This window comes from Vicugna pacos, chromosome 4 (assembly GCF_048564905.1).
Source record: "Vicugna pacos chromosome 4, VicPac4, whole genome shotgun sequence".
In the NCBI taxonomy this organism is placed as follows: Eukaryota; Metazoa; Chordata; class Mammalia; order Artiodactyla; family Camelidae; genus Vicugna; species Vicugna pacos.
The window spans coordinates 52,595,837-52,613,955 of record NC_132990.1 but is presented as its reverse complement, the minus strand read 5'-3'; the positions used below and the strand labels follow the sequence as shown (position 1 = coordinate 52,613,955).

General features: G+C 39.8%; 1 protein-coding gene across 2 annotated transcripts in view; it reads right to left on the bottom strand.

Moving 5' to 3' along the window:
- The window catches only part of PLPPR1 (phospholipid phosphatase related 1), a 505,983-nt gene that overhangs the window by 423,553 nt on the left and 64,311 nt on the right, over window positions 1-18,119 (bottom strand). For both annotated transcript variants that reach the window (XM_072959836.1, XM_072959837.1), the window contains exon 4: window positions 17,682-17,821. The gene's annotated coding sequence lies outside the window, so the exon portion shown is untranslated. The remainder of the gene's footprint in view (window positions 1-17,681; window positions 17,822-18,119) is intronic.

The window sequence follows — 18,119 nt, the reverse complement described above, 5'->3', positions numbered from 1 at the left end:
GAGAAGCCTCTAGTGTCTTACCCAACTACTGCCAGGCCCTCAGTATCTATCTAATTGAATTGATACGGAAGTTCTGTCACAGTGGATCAGAAGTGGGCTTTTCTGGCCCCTATTTCATCTCACTCCAATAATAAGCTAACTTCACTTACTGCCTTGAATTATGAAAGGGTATGTTAGTCTTACCACTTTTAAAGTTCTAAAAAATAATAATAATAAAATAAAGTTCTATATTCTAATTACAATTATTGGCTCCCACCAAATTTCTGTTCATTTATTATTAAAATCTCCTCAATTTCAAAGGCAGGTAAACTGAAACAGGAAATGAAGATGCAGTGAATCGGTGTCAGAAGCTAGAGAAGTATACATGGGATTGGGTCCAAATTCTGTGAGGCCTTCAATTACTACCAGATGCTTTAATTAGAAGTTCTATCATATCAAATGGTATATGAATACATTTAATTTCAATGCCTACATCAAATACGCAAGTATTGAATGAGGACAAAGTAAGTGGCTAAATGTTTACTGCCAGACCTTGGGATTCCAAAGGTAGCAGACAACATAATCTCAAGAAGTTTACAAGCAGCATGTAAAACAATGAAGCTAGAACACTCCCTTACACCATATACAAAAATCAACTCAAAATGGATTAAAGACTTAAACATAAGACAAGATAGAATAAACCTCCTAGAGGAAAACATAGGCAAAACATTATCTGACATACATTTCAAAAATTTTCTCCTAGAAGAAATAAAAGCAAGAATAAACAAATGGGATCTAATGAAACTTACAAGCTTCTGCACAGCAAAGGAAACCAGAAGTAAAACAAGAAGAAAACCTACGGAATGGGAGAAAAGTTTTGCAAGTGAAACCGACAAAGGCTTGATTTCCAGAATATATAAGCAGCTCATACGACTCAATAAGAAAAAAATAAACAACCCAATCCAAAAATGGGCAGAAGACCTAAACAAGCAATTCTCCAAGGAAGACATACAAATGATCAAAAAACACATGAAAAAATGCTCAATATCACTAATTATCAGAGAAATGCAAATCAAAACTACAGTGAGGTATCACCTCACACCAGTCAGAATGGCCGTCATTCAAAAATCCAAAAATGACAAATGCTGGAGAGGCTGTGGAGAAAGGGGAACCCTCCTACACTGCTGGTGGGAATGCAGTTTGGTGCAGCCACTATGGAAAACAGTGTGGAGATTCCTCAAAAGACTAGGAATAGACTTACCATATGACCCAGGAATCCCACTCCTGGGCTTGTAACCAGAAGGAAATCTACTTCAGGATGACACCTGTACCCCAATGTTCATAGCAGCACTATTTACAATAGCCAAAACATGGAAACAACCTAAATGTCCATCAACAGGTGACTGGATAAAGAAGCTGTGGTATATTTATACAATGGAATACTACTCAGCCATAAAAACCGACAACATAATGCCATTTGCAGCAACATGGATGCTCCTGGAGAATGTCATTCTAAGTGAAGTAAGCCAGAAAGAGAAAGAAAAATACCATATGAGATCGCTCATATGTGGAATCTAAAAAACAAAAACAAAAGCAAACAAACAAACAAAAACAAAGCATAAATACAGGACAGAAACAGACTCACAGACAGAGAATACAGACTTGTGGTTACCAGGGGGGTGGAGGGTAGGAAGGGATAGACTGGGATTTTAAAATTGTAGAACAGATAAACAAGATTACACTGTATAGCACAGGGAAATATACACAAAATGTTATGATAACTCACAGAGAAAAAAATGTGACAATGAGTGTGTATATATCCATGAATGACTGAAAAGTTGTGCTGAACACTGAAATTTGACACAACATTGTAAAATGATTATAAATCAACAAAAAATGTTAAAAAAAAAAGAAGTTTACAGTCTGATTAGAGGTAAATACACAAATGAAAAGTCAGCAAAGTGTATGCAATGATTCTCAAAGTACGGTTTGTAAGAATCACTCAGGAAGCTTGTTAACGATGCAGATTCCCAGGCTCCACCCCTAGACCCATGGATTCTAAGACAGTCGATCTGAGGTGGGATCGGTCATCTGCATCTTTAACAGCATCCACTTAGGTGAGTCTACTTAATGCACGTGATTAGGAGACTACACCCTGAGAAACGCCAGTGGATAAAGAACTGAGACTCAGGAGTCAGTCTGGGTTTGACTCCCAGTTCCACCACTTTGAATTTGATCACATCATTAAAGTACTGTGGGCTTCATGTTCTCATCTCGAAAAACGAAGATAATAATACCTACACATTAGGCGGTTGTAACATTGGGACCCAGTAAACACTTAGTAAAAAGCTGTTCTTGTTTTTGTTACCATTAATGTTACTAAAATCCTAGAAACTGACCAAGTGCTAATTGATCTGACATAGTTCCTAGAATTTAATGAATAAAAAGAGGGTTCTGGATAAGGGTAGGGAGAGCTTTCAGGAGGAAGAGGAAATGAACTAAACATTAAAACCAATGAAAGATTTGTATTATCAGAGAAAAGAAGAAATTCTGAGGGAAAGAGAGATACTGAGCAAATGATCAAGAAAGGTGAGAATTAATTGTTTGAGAACCTATAAGGAAAGCAGCCTGAGAAGGGCAGGGGTAAAGGCGGGGAATAGTAAGCGGCCAGAAGATTGAAGGCTCAGCAAGCCTGAAGTGCCTCCATCTCATTATTTGAAACACCTGTTTTAAGAAGCAGCTACATTAGAGGTAGGCGCTCACATCTTAAAAGATCCATGAATATAGTAACTCTTCTTTTTTATAAAAATAATCCTTTATTTACAAAATAAGTTATCACTCCCAGAAACTTCACTCATTAGCTGTGTTAACAAGTTTAAGACATATTTCAATTTACTAAGGATAAATAATTCAACCTTTCAATAAAGAACTATGAGCTTTTTTGAAAGCGAAGAACTCTCTTACTCATTGCAGGAACCTCAGACACTACCTAGCACAAGACTAGGAACAGGATAATGGCTCTAAAATAAATGGTTGTTCAACTAAATAGTTATATAAATATTATTATGACCTGAGACGGGATATCAATGAAAAAAAGTTTCTTTCCTTTTGAGAGCTGCCACATCCATTTATGGTTCATATTCCCAGGTGAGGCTACTGTTTGAAAATGAAACCAAATTTATTGTTTTCATTTATACTGAGTGTCCATAACCACATAAGCAGCAATAAATTAAATTAAATATTGTACATGCCAATAGTCAAGCTGGATAATTCAATTGAAATTCCACTGAACTCTCATTTGACTTCATAGGTATCTGAGTAACTTCATTAAATTCATAATTTAGAGGATGATGAAAAATGCACAGTGCACTGAAGCACTAAAAGCCTGTCTTGTTTCTCTTCTCAGGCCTCTATTTACGGGGATCCTTAGAGGTTTGCTGATGGTTGCTACCTGCACATCAAACATCTCCAAACCCTAGAATGGAAGTATCTCCAAACTGCTTTCCAGTGCCCACAAATTTCTGCTCTGATTTATGATATTTCAACTTCTCTGTCTTGATCTTGGGAAAAATAATAGTAAAGGAACAGATGGGATACACTGACTTTTTTTCTTTGACTCCCCAAATGTGGTACTGAAAACTAAGTCATGACCATAAGACATCCAAAACCTCTGGGGCTGAGTTCATGAGGGTGTACACACTTCACTCTTAGAAAGGCTACCCAAGTCCTACAGACAGGGCAGCAGTGCTCATCACCCAAAAGACACAAACTGGATGTAGATCATGGAACAACGTTGCTGAGGAATCAGTTAACCAAAGCAAGGGTACATGTCTGTGTTGGCTATTAAGATCATCATTACAGTCGAAAGATATGACTTAAAAGAACCATAGCAGAAAAGTGGGAATTTATCTGAAGTGATACTTTTCTATTACTATGCCCACAAAGTAATGAAAATATCATGCTAATACAATTTGCAATCGTGGATGAACTGGAAAATAAGTCTTTGCTCCCACTACCATTCACTTCCTGTTTTTGTGCGCTGGGAATAAAATGACCAACTTAAGCCTCACTTCACTAATTTGATTCGGGTTAATGCCCCAAGGGGAGCTATCAGTATGTCTCTTCCAATTGCCTCCTAGGGAACAAGAGAGAAATATTTGGCCTATTAAAAACAATGGACTCATTCACTTCTCTGCTGGCCCAATGGGGACCTGGTGCTTCCGTTTACAACTGCCAGGTTCATTCAGCTCTTTGATTACCTTCTATCAGTGTGTTCACAACCAATTCGAGCCAATATTGGGGGACAATTAAATCTACTGAAACAGAGCAGTTTTTATGGTCACACCTGCCTAATGTCCCCCAGTCTATTTTCATGCATGTTTAATTAATTGTATTCTATGCCAATAATTCATACTTCCAGCAACTGACAGTTTCATGATGAGAGCTCTGGTTATTCCCTGGGAGTGAGCCAGGCCTGGGTTTATGTTCCAGCTAAAATATTTGGTAGTCGTATGACCTTTGGCACACCGACACATTATTTAATCTCTCTGAGCCTTGGTTTCTCTAACTATAAACTATTAACTATAAACAAAGATAATAATACTCACCTCATGAAAATATTGATATAAAAAGTCTAATGAGCATGTACTCAACAAGCATTAGTTCATTTATGACCAGTGCTCAAAAATATGTTAAAATAACTATAACTTTGATCATATGGGACTTAAAGAATGGGAATGAAAACCAGACAACGATGGGTTCAGAACTGTTGGGTTTTAGTTTTACACAAATTAGCTTGTCCCCTAAATTCAAATGGTAACTAGTTATAACAAATTAAGTCCCATTAAGTACAAATATGTCCTTATAAAGAAACACTGCACTTATATGAAATATCTAAAATAAACTCATAGAAGTAGGGAGCAGAGTGGTGGTTGCCAGGGGCTGGGTGGAGGGGGAGGTGGCAAATTGATGTTCAATGGGTTGAAGTTTCAGTTATGCAAGATGAGTATGTTCTAGAGCTCTGCTATATAACAGAGTGCCTCTAGTTAATACAATAACACTGTGCTGTACACTTAAAAATCTCTTAAGACGGCAGATAACATATTAAGTGTTCTTACTGCAAAAAAAATTTGAAGTGTGGACACAAGGAAACTTTTGGAGGTGATGGATACGTTTATTACCTTGGCTGTGCTGATGGTTTCCAGAGTGGATGTATATGTTCAAACTCATTAAACTGTACAGTTTTTTTGGTACAACAATTTTACCTCAAGAAAGCTGTTTTTCTCAAAGAAGAAAGAAATAGAAACACTTAGAAAGCCTTTACTATAGCAGGGGCTCTCTACCCCAAACATGAAGTGTATCTGGTCACCAGAAAGCTCTACGGTCCGCACTTACTGATTCCTCTAACCAAAAGGAGCCTGTTTCCTTTCCCTCCACCTGCCTTAGCCAGTTCTCCTTTCCGGACTCAGCTTAGACATCTCATTGTCCAGGAAACCATCCTTCCAGTGCCCTGTCCCACATGCTCCTATGGCACCCTGTTGGTATCCCTAAGGTCGCACTTAACCCTTTCTTGTAGTCTAAGTCCCTCACTAGGACCATGCCTTACTTATCCTTGAAACCCCAGCACCTACCAAGCACAGTGTCTCCTACATGGCAGATGCCCCATGATGATTGTTGTCTGACTGAGGAGACGTTGGCTCTAAGGTCAGGGAGATGGAATTAGGTTCTGAGTCTACCACTTACTTGTTGCCCTTTTCTAATTCTGTGACTCTCTATACCCTCATTGGTCCTGCTATCTTACAAAATGAATGGAATTATAGAAGAATACCAGGAGAAACAGGGAATGCATTAGCTGTTGTATTCATGGTCACTGCCACTGAAGCACTGTCACTGAAAGTCACTGCTTTTCAATATTGGTAGAGGCAGAGTGGCACTGTGAACTAAACACTTGTCCTTCAAAGAACCATTTGAGTTATCTCTCTTAAGAAGGATGAGCCCACTCTTTGCTCTGGCAGAAGAGTATAATAGAAACATTCATGTTTTACCAAGTCAGATCCCTCAAAATATCCACTGGCAATTAGGGCGGTTGCTGGGGAGAAGGTGGGCTTATTTGCATATTGCATACCTCAAGGGAGAACGGTCTGATCCCCCAAATCCTGCTCCCTGACTCAAAGTCATTAAGACCCATGAGAGCAGACCAGGGTGGTCTAGAATGAGGCCCACAGGAAAGAAAGACAAGCCCCCTGTGAAAAGAGGTAATCTAGGTTAGTGATCTGGGCTCAAAATGCCTAAAATTTTAAGTCAGGAGGCCTGGTAATAGCACAATGTATATGGATACTGGAAGCCCCTGGGGACCCAGCCATCCTTGCACAATGTGTTTGGAGGACATCTGAGTATGGACTAAGGAAATAGTGAACTTGGAGCCCACCTGTGAGCCACCACAGTGGTCTGTACAGGAACCTGGATGTGTATTATACTGCAAAGGGAAACACCAGCATCCAGGGGGCACTAGAGGAACCATGAGTTAACAGGAAGCAATGATCAGGCTTCCCATTTCCGTCTAGTTCTGGTATTAAAAGGAGAGATAATCCTTTCTCCAATTTGGACAAAGTAAACCTTCAGAGCTCTTGTAAACTTTTAAGCTGGGATATAGGCCTCAAGGCAAACACTGGACATCCTACTACTAGAATCCTGGAGTCATAACCTTTTAATTTAACAAAATTAAAGTGATATGAGCATATTTGTGCCCTGAATTAAAAAGTTATATGGTTACACTGATGCAAAGGCAGGATCCACACAGCCCAACTTAAAGAAGGAGCAACATTAGCCTACTGATGACACCTCACTGGCAGAAAACATGCATCAATCTCTCAACATGTGGAATTTCCACCTTCTGAACCCAAACATTTAGTTTATTATCTTCTATGTTAGATTTCCAGATAAGGTAGAAATCTGGGCACATCTCATTCTCAGTGCCACTTTACATTATCTTTTAAAATTTAATAGAAAAAGCATGTGACATCGTCATATAAGAAACACTGAGATATTTCGAACTACTATGCAGAGGGAACTAGATGAAAGGAAGGGTTGACCATTCCAGTAACTTCTTTCAGGTGTTGGACAAATTAACAAAAGAAGTAAGTGGAAGAAGACTCAGTAGAACCCACTGAAAGGGAAAAGCAGGGATTGGGGAGGGGTGGCGTGCAGGGTCTTTTATTGGGGAGAGGGGGCTGGGAACACAAGGAGGAGGGGGATGCAATGATCAATTCACGCACAGGTACCCGATTGGTTGTAAGATCTGTCAGGGACTTCTCTGAATAACAGAACTTATGACTTTGATTAAGGGCAGTATGTGAGGCCTGTCTGCCTAGAGTATTGGGAGACAAGCTATTTCCTGGGGCGATGAGTTTTGTTCAAGGGAAGATGTTTTTATCTTGCAGAAATGCAGGCATGCAAGGGTCCTGCAGTGGGGAGTGGGAATTAAGGTGTCTCTATAGAGAGCCTGGGGTAGGGGGTTTTTAACTTTAAAATGGCTTCAGAGAACGCCAGCCTGCTCCACAAAGATTAGTGGGAAACACACACAAGAACACAATCAGAAGTAAAAGTGATGTGCAAAGAGCAAATATTGGTCTCAATCTTTACCAACTGAGCTTTGAAGGAAACAAGTTTATTGTATCTACCCAAGTAGTTATCTTCAAAGACAAAAAAAAGAAATTTCAGACATTTAAATATTGTGAAATTAAAACATGCATGAACTCTCTATGAGAAAATGTCTAGAGTATAAACAACTAAAGATGAAATGAAACCAAAAATTCAAGAAAGGTAAAATCAAGATTATGAAATATAGTCTAAATAGTTAACATATACACACACAAAAATAATGCATATGTCAAATTATCATTAGAGGCTATATGTTGCCTGATGTAAAAATAACTGTCTAACAATGTGAATTTACAATTTACAACAGAAAGAGCAAGTGGGGAGAAAGGGAAGGAGTAAAGGCACACGGAGTTCCTCATTTTCCACAGGCAGGAGAGGGCTCAGAAGAGCCACTGCTGCTCCTCTTTTATTAACTCCAAGTTCAAAGTCATCATGTCAGTAGATTGAAACCAGCCATGAGGGAAGCATTTACACCACAGAAATCAGTGAATGCTACAAATAACTTCTTTTTCAGAGAGTCACCACTGCCCCACAGGGCATAGTCAGCAAGGTATTCCTTTTTTTTTTTGTACTGTGGTAAAACATACATAACATAAAATTTACCATGTCAACCATTTTCAAGCATGCAATTCAGTGGCATTAAGTATGCAAACAGCCTCACAATCATCCATCTCTACAACTTTCCCTCATCCCAAACTGCAACTCTGTACCCACTATACAATAACCTCCATTCCTCCCTCCCCTCAGCCCCTAGTAACCATTGTTCCACGCTCTGTCTCTTCTAGGTACCTCATGTAAGTAGATTTACACAGCATTTGTTCTTTTGCATCTGGTGTATTTCATTAAGCACAACATTTTCAAGGTTCATCCACGTTACAGCACGTACTAGAATGTCCTTCCTTTTTAAGGCTGAATAATATTCTATCATATATATACCACTTTTTTATCTACTCATCTATTGATGGAAGCGGGTACTTTTTAATACTTTTTAATACTTGATAAATAGAAAAAATATATTTAAATAATAAAGATCAGTAGAAACTCTGGAGTTCTGCTAATAGTATGTATGTATTCTCAAGCGGTTAATTGGAAAATAAAAGATGAGAATATACTGTGTAAATGAAAACTGTTGCCTGACATACCACAAAAAAAGGATGCTGCGGCCATCAAGCCATCAGCCACTACCACCCCCACCTAGTGAGCCTGAGGGAACTCAGGACAGAGTCAAGCAGGCTGCTGCTGCCAAGCCCAGGGCCACTGCAGCCACCCCCAACGGTGCCCCCTGAGGGGACTTAGGATAGGAAAGAACAGGATATTGTCCCTAGATAGCTAAGGTGTACATCAAAGGAATAACTTCAATGAACCCAGACTCTTGCACCTTCCCATACTTAGAAAAACGGTACAGGAATTAATAAACAAATAAACAAATGTGCACTGAGCATTGGTTCAACACCAGGCACTGTGCGTGGTACAGTCACATGCATCATCTCATTAATCCTCATGAAATAAAGATTCTCCTTATGAAAATCTTATCTGCAATATATAAACAAACACAGTATACATCAATATTTAAACTTTTTTTTTAACTAAAATACAGTTGATTCACAATGTTGTGTTAGTTTCTGGTGTACAGCACAGTGATCCAGTTATACATACACATATTTTTTTTCATATTCTCTTTCACTATAGGTTATTACAAGATATTGAGGATAGGTCCCTGTGCTGTACAGTAGGAACCTGTTGTTCACCTGTTTTATATATGGTTTGTATCTGCTAATCCCAAACTCCTAATTTATCCCTCCCTACCCTTTCCCCTTTTGTAACCATAAGTTTGTTTTCTATGTCTATGAGCCTGTTTCTGTTTTGCAAATAAGTTCATTTGTCATTTTTTTTAGATTCCACACATAAGTGATATCATATGGTATTTGTCTTTCTCTTCCTGATAAACATTTTAATGAAACAAATGAACTGGATTCTTTGTTGACTCATCACGTCTAGACTGGACTGACAACACCAGTGGGGTTTGTATAGCTGAACTGTTTCTGCGTTTTCATAGCAGGGAAACCAGGCTCACAGAGGTTATGTTGATGGGAATGGAAGATGACAGTGTCAAGCAATTTCTGCAACTTCAGGATATTTGTATTCATTTCACAACAACACAAGGGAAGAAGCCAATTGTTTCTGCTTTCCAGATAAGGAAAAAAGCTTAAAAGTGGTCACATAACTTACCAACCCAGACAAAAGGACATGAAGTGGAAGGCAATGTCACCAGGAACTGAAAACCCAGTGACTAGGAAATCAGACTATGAGATGGACTCAAAGCTGTGGGCAGGAAGCAATGGTTATGGAGTTGCACGGCTTCCCATTACCTTGGCCATCATCAGGAGATGGGGTGGGATTTGGCCTCAATGTACCTAGCTAGGGATAAGGGTTGGAGAAGGGGAAGATGTGGCCTCAAGGGATTCAGGCAGACATTACACTTCAAATAGTCCCCTAACTTTGCTCTTTTGCCTTTCAAATCAAACAAACCAGAAAGGTGTAAGTTAGTGGTCCTCGACACACTGGAATTACCCGATCAGTCCTTTAAAAGCACTGATGCCCAGCAACCCGAACTGCAGCAGAACCTGCAGAAATGCAGCCAGGACCGATAGCCACTAGCGTAAAGTCACACCTTTCAAACATACATGTTTCTGCATCAGCTATGAAGAGGCTCCCACCTCCGCTGCAACTTTTCTTATAACCATCACTCCAGGGAGTAAAGGCCAGAGAGGAAATGAACCGGAAACAATAGGCCACACAGACAGTGCATAAACTGAAAATTAAACTGAAAAGGAAAGCAATGCAGGCAACTTCAAGAACAATAGCCAAGATTAAACCAGGGATTCAAATCTAAAATGGAAATGAGCTAAATCTTCTGGTTTCATTTCTTCCACTCAGTTTTTTCTGTTCTTCCTTTGTTTTCTCTCTAGAGGTGATCCTTGTGGATTGTGCCAAACAAACTTATTCTGATGGATTCACTGCTGTTAAGATACTTTCTAAGATTTTACTCAGCCTCAGTGGGATTATTCAGAGGATTTCCAATCCATTCAAAAGTAGCACACTAATAAAACACTGGAATATATTATCAGGAGGCTGCTAGAACATTACAGTTAATAATACATTGTCTTCCCACGAATGGGCTATAAGGACAGAAGCCCTGAAGCGCCCAGGGTATTACTGAGTTTGAGTTCAGCTGGGTACCAAAGCTGATTAGCCTGGGCAATTTTTCTCACTTCTCAAAATCAATGCACAGCCCAGTTCACCTGAAGTGTGAAATACAAGAAAGAGGTTCTAATCTGAGCTCTGTGTTCTCCTTGAGAGGGTGGAAAAGGAAAGTGAGCTAGTATCTACTCGACACTGTGTGAATTCTCTCCTGGAAAAGAGAAGCTCCTATGGGACGCTTTGGCCAAACCCAGGCCAGCCAAGTGGCACTATCTCCCCTTGAGGTGTTAGCAGAGGAGGAATCTATTATGGGTGAATAATATTTGTATATTATTATTACTGTGCCTCCCAAAATGACACTGAAGTCCTAACCTCCAGAATCTGTGAATGTGGCCTTATTGGGAAATAGTTGCAGATGATTGAATTCAGATGAAATCATTGGGGGAGGGGGAACTAATACAATATGACTGGTGTCCTTCTAAAAAGGGGAAATTTGGACACAGAGACAGACATCTGCAGAAGGAGGACGATGGGAAGACAGAGAGGACACTATCTACAAACTAAGAAACGGTGAGGTCACTGGAAGCTAGGAGAGAGGCATGGAACTCGTGCTCCCTCAGAGCCCTCAGAAGGAACCAACCCTACTGACATCTTGATCTTGGACTTCCAGCCTCCAGACTGTGAGACAGCACATTTCTGGTGTTTAAGCCACCGAGCTTCTTGTGCTTTGTTGCAGTAACCTCAAGGAACGAACAAAGCATCAAAAGAATGTATTGGCTTAAAACCTGGTGGACCATTGAAAATCAGGCCACTAATCCAGCCTAGGTAAAAAGAGGCGCTCAGGGTGTGATGATGAAGAAGGGAGGCAACAGACAGAGCTGATTAGAGAAGCTTAAGAGGGTGGCAGGAAGAGGACCAGGAGCAAAACCAAAGAGGAGATTAGGTTCACATTGTGAACATGGACCAGGCACTGTTCCAGGTACTGGAAGGACAAAAGTGAAGATGGAGTTATGTGTGGTCGGCCCCACTAGACTTTGGTGGACATAGTGGGCAGAGACAGCAATAAGCAAGGTGCTTTGGGACCAGAGTAGAGGATGATCACTCAGCAACCTGGAATTTGCAGAAGACTTCCTGGAGAATAAGATAGCTAAGCTCAATCTTGAAGGATGAGAAATTGAAAGGATGGACCAAAAGATGTCTATTTTCATAAAGAATCCAGGGTACTCTTGGGACTGTGTTGACAATGTCTACAACGTGACTTTAAAAAAAAGAAGAAAAACAGGCACCACCTTCACACACACACTCAAACATAAACACCACAATTTGGCACCTCCAGGGCTGGAGAGTCCCCACAGTAATAACAGCTGCAGCAGCCACGTTACAGAGCAGAGGGAGCTGTGACCAGTGGGAATAGCTCACTCCAGTGTACGGGGACATGAGAGCAGATGGAAGGGGTATAAAACTGCAAGTTCCACGTCGAGATCAGTCATATTTGTTCATGGAACACGTGGGCCACCCCACACCACTGCCACCTTTGAGAAGTACCAGAAAAACACAGAGGATTTTGGAGGGGCTCATGACAGCAAGTGGCAACAAGCCACAGAAACCAGAGGAAAAATAAAAACGATAAGGATCTCATAGGGTTGTTGTAAGAAACGAAGAATAAATAAGATAATATTTCAAACAACTGGGATCTACCACCCACCCCCCCACACACACTCCATCTATCAACATTTGGTCTAATCTGTACTGTGTTTACTTTATTTTGTATTTGTTTATCTTGTATTAATTTTTTATCATTATCACTTACCAATTTTCATTTCTTGAAAGCAACCTATTTGGGGAAGGATGGCTCTATATCACAAATGAGGCTGATTTAATGACTCCGACCAGTGGTAATCTAACAGGGATCAGAGCGGCTGCAGGCACGAGCACAGACAGGCAGGGCAGGGACCTCCTCTGTGCTGCACTGCTCTGCTAATTGGGTCTAATGGAGGAGTTGGAGGTATTCTTCTGTTTTCCTAATGATATTAATGTCTTCATGAGGTTAATGAAAAGTGCTAACATAGGCCAACTGTGAATGGCTTCGTGTATAATACAAAACCATCTATTCTGAGTCATACGGAAACACTAGGAATTATGACTGTTTTGGTGGGTTTCTCTCCTATTGTGTATAACAATGGGGTTTTTCCCTCTAACGGCCAGAACCAAAGACCGCTAAGGACCTGATCTGATTCAGAGATTCCTAGCTGTAGGTGCATACCAGTTGGGTCGTGTTTAAGGCTATAGCCCTGGTTTGGTCCTATCCTTTATGGTCTCTACTGCCCCCTGCTGACCTGGAGAGGGGGGAGCAGCTCTGCAGCACCCCCTTGGGAGATAGAAGACAAAATATGAACCGCTATTATTTACTGTCACATACTATACGCTTTCTAATTTAATACTTACAACACTCCTGTGCAGTAGTTACTGCCCTTTTATAGATGAAGGAACCTAGGCTCGAGTAGTAAGCCAAGCTCCCTAGGGACACAGGGCCTGTGAGTGGCAGATCCAGGACAAGGTAAAAGTCTGTCTGACTCATGACTGTTGTTTCACTCCTACCGAGAGACACGATACAGTGAAAAACCAGACACACTTAGGCTTTTATTTTCATTCCCCAACTTAAGAGCTGTTTAAGATAACTCTTAAACAAGTTATTACATGTATTTTATACTGTAGAATGTGAATCATCATATCTACCTGGGAGGACTATTGTGAGGGTTAATAATAAAGTAGGCAAAGCACAGGATCTGGAATACAGTGGCTGCCCTACAGTGGGCACATGCTACCTGGGGCCAGAAATAGAAGGTGGACAAGGCTCAGCCTTCCTGTGGCTCAGTGGTTGCTTCATTCAGGTTCTGGAAGGCTTTAAACTCAAGGTCCAGGCTGGGGAAAATGCTAGAATGTTCAAATAATGATGCCAACACATCTGAATAGCTCCTTAACACTTATAAACCACTTCATGTATATTTCATTTGATTTTCACAAACACATACTAGAGATGCAAAAATATGCCACAATTAATTGAAACTCACACTATGTCCAGTATTGCACTAAGCACATCGAATACATGGCTGAATTTCATCTTAACAACAACCCCCTTGTCTAGATGAGGAAATTGAGGCTCAGAAAAGTTAAGTAACTCCCAGAATCACACTGTACTAAGTAGCAGAACTAAGACTTAAACACTGGTCCATCTGACCACAGAACTTATTTCTCTCAGCCAATGGGCTATACAGCTCTTTTCTAAAGTAGGCAGGGCAAGCATTACATTTTCATGATATACGTGAGAATATTCTGACTCATCTAAGGGTAAGCAACCTGCCCAAGGACTCACAAGTTCTATTTTGGAAAAATTAGGCCTGAATGGTGACCAGAGGTGTCTGTAACCAGGAGTAAAGTTTCTTGTCTCAGAAAAAGGTCATAGTGAGGTAAGATAGTTAACTTTCAGGTTAGTTATAATACAGCTATCACATACAAATCAAATAAATTACATGCTTTATTTGCCTCTAATAAACCTTTGATTCCATAACTCCATTCTTAACATAGAGAGACTCAAAGTCTTAAAACTAGTAAAAAATTGTTCCATTAAGATAAAGCTACATTGGTACAAGAAGGTTCCAGGTATGTTAGGTTTACAACATGACAGCTGGAAAAGAACTTTGTGAAACTAGTCATTGTCCAAAAGCATTTATATCCAAAGATAAATTAACAATAATGTGAAAAACCAATTATTCGTTGAAACTGAAATGAGGTTAGGAAAAAAATATTATCACTCTGCAAATCTGGCCTAGCATTTTCACTATAAATTAAAATCTATGATAAATCACAAATAAATTGGATGGACATCTGCAGCAGAAATTAAGTTACCAAAGAAAAACTGCACATTTGGGGAATTTTACGAACCTGGAAACCACCAAGAAAGATGGCTTTCCTTGAATATTGTTTAATGGATTCATTTCTTATTTAAAATTTTTCAAAGAACAAATGTGATGCCTCCCACTCATCCTTTTGAATATTAAGGATTTTCTAAGAACTGGACTGTGAGGACAGGTATCTCCAGCAGTAAATCCAGAAAATGTCACTGCCATAGTGTTAGATACATAAAGACATCACAACACAGGGAGTAGACTATATAACTATAATGTCTAACTACAAATTTATCAAGTTGGGGATACAAGTCTGAAACTTGTAACCATAGCATATAACATATCTGTTTAGTTACAATTATGAAAATCATAAAATCAAAATAGAAAGGCCTTTACAAATGTGAACTTCCTCATCTTTAAAGATGGCTTAGGTTTCTATATATCTCAAGATCTGCTTTGTATTTAAAAGAAGTGAGAAGAGTACAAATAATATACAAATATAAATAAAATAACATTATTTCTTAAAAGCTGTATATAGAAGAAACATTTTAAAAATTTAAATTAGAGATCTTGCTATTTTAAGTAAACCTATGGCTTGTCCCTTCCCTTTTATTAAGTGATAAATCATTCACTCTTCCTCAGTTCCTATTGTTTTATTTTTATTTTTAATTTATACTTTTCCTTTTTATGTAAATATTTATCTTTCTTCAACCAAGACCTTCAAGCTGAGAAAGTGTTACTGTGGCAAGTTTGCCTTAAACACAGACTTTCCTGCTTTGCAAGGAGAGTTATCCCTTCTGTGACTACAGCACAAATGAAGACACACTTGGCCATCCAGTCACACTGGGCCCGGAAGTTGTCTTCATCTCATAAACCACTATGGATTACCTCAACAGAAGGACGAGACAGAGAGATGGCAAGAGTCCAGGAGCTAAGAAGAAATCTCCCATCTATTGTGAGATGCTTTTAACATAAGGGGCAAGGGGTAGCCATCTTGTCAAACAATGGACATCCCAAACCCCAGCCTCTCCTCTCCAAACCTGTGCTTTCTCTTGATCAACTAAGAGCATGATTTTATCCTACACACATGCCCTTCATAGCTTATTATTTCTGCTATCTCTTTCCCATCCCTATTGATGGCATGATGTGTCAGCCTTCCTCCATCTCCAACAGTGAGTCTCTTGGCAAAGAAGCAAACATAGCTTTTTTTTTTAAGTTGTCTCTTGAGATGTATAGGAACCAGGAGTTAGGAGAGCTCCATTTAGAAGAGCCACAGCAGACCCAAGTACTGTCCACATCTTAGGTTGGACAATGACCCCTGAAGCAGGCAAATGGGCCCAGGGTGTTCATGTGTCAGAATAAAGCCTTATCTTTCTCCAAGCAGGGAAGCTTCCAGAACTCAGCTCTCTACCAGGCCGGAGGACATATCCAGCCTCAGACTCAACCACATATGAGGAAAACTGACATTTCAGTTGTAGCCTTTTGTCTGGGTGAATAAACTTCTTTCTTCTAGAAAAGAAGCCTGAGGAAGATATTTTTGTTTGTTTTTTTGAGATATTCTTAAGGGATAAAATCAACCCAAGCAGCCTAGAGAGGGAAATTAATAGATCAGACAGCAGAGCTAAGATTCCACTGTATAGCAACTGTGAGCTGGGAGAGATGGGTTTCAGGAATCCACCTGCCCTCTACATAGTCTCAGACTAGATTATCATGGAGCTGAGACTCTGTCCACAGTAGGGCACTCCAAGTAGACCTAAGATTGTCTTCTGCCTCTGCAGGCAAGAAGTCTAACCCAGAAAAGACATCTTTTTATAGCACCTTCCTGATCTGTAGTTTATAAAATGAAGTTACTGCTTTCTTTTCCAACTGTATAACACTGTACAAATATTAGTGAGTATTATTATTATCCGGAATAAATTCACTTAAAAGGGAAATGTGCCGAAGTTTTATAGTGTGATGGGAAGAAAACTGGACTTCTATTCATATGACCTGTGATTTAACACTGCCATATTTTACTAAGTTCCCTGCACTCTCCCTGGCTCTCAGGTTCCTCATCTGTCAAACAAGGTGATCTCAAGAGTTGTGAACTGGCAACCCCTGGGTTGACTGCTGTTTCTCCCAGAGTTTAATTTAATCATCTTTAAATGGGGCGTCCGCTCTCTTGGCAGCAAGAGCTCTATCACTATTGTTTTTGGCTCAAATCTGGTCCTCCTTCACACATTTGTGATATTACTAGTCCAGCCCTGAAAGTATTTGAGATTGAAATTAAAGAATCTCAAAGAGTCTTTCCCAGTCTTTAAAAGAAATATCTACAGGGTTCTGACCCATCAGTCACAGCTAATGCTCCCTTGTGGCTCCTCTACTTGAGAATCTCAGCCTGAGCTGCATTTTGAAAACGAGGAGAGATATAAAGGCAGCCCAGCAGGAGGAAGAAAAAGCATGTGTTAAAATGTGGTGCCGTGAACCATCATAATACATTCTAGAATTGCAAGCAGCTGGGCAGGACTAGACAGAGGGTGTAAGAGGGAAGTGGAGGAGAAAGAAAACTTGAGATGACATGTGTAGCAAGAGGCAAATATTGAAGAGTTATGAGCTGGGCTGGAGACCCTGAACCTTGTCCTGAAAACTGAAGGGAAATGGCAGAAAGGGAGGGGGGAGAGTCGTTGAAGGTTTCCAACTTGTTGGATTTCCATTTCAAGCCTATTTTGGAGGCTGCATGGAAAATGGACAAGTACTTTCCTCACCAACAAAAAGTACTTTCCCTATCAGTAAAATGAGTTGGTGTAGATCAAGGGTTCACAATGCTGGCTGCATATAAGGATCACCTGAGAAACTTGTACAAGTGCTGCTCACCTAGGGGACAGGTAAGTTATTTTTTAAAGCATGAAAAGCTTATGGCTCTGAAATTCTATCAACTATGTCAAAGAAGATTCCTACCATTCAAAGAGAAGCGTGGTAAATAGCCATTTCCTTTGCATCTTCAGACGCCAAATCTGGAACAAGGTCTGGAAAGCACCTCCAAACAGTTTATATCACTCTTCAAGCTAGTTTTCTTCTTAGGTGTATCAAGCTTCTCCCTGAAAAGCATTGGATTATTTTAGAGAATGATTTCAAACTTCTATTTTAGAATTTCACACTGTCAAATCATTTAGATGTGAAAGATAATGAGCACCTCCCAAACAAACAGAAAGCCAATATGAAATAAGCAAAAGCTATCCAAACCTTATCAAGGACTGTTTTTAATCAGTTAATAAACATATATAAAAACTTAGTCTCTGTAATATGCTCCAAAATGAGTTATTCCAATATGATAGGCGAGCCGGCTCCCTACTCATTTTCTTTCTCTCCCTTCCCCTAGCCTGAACCTGAGAACAT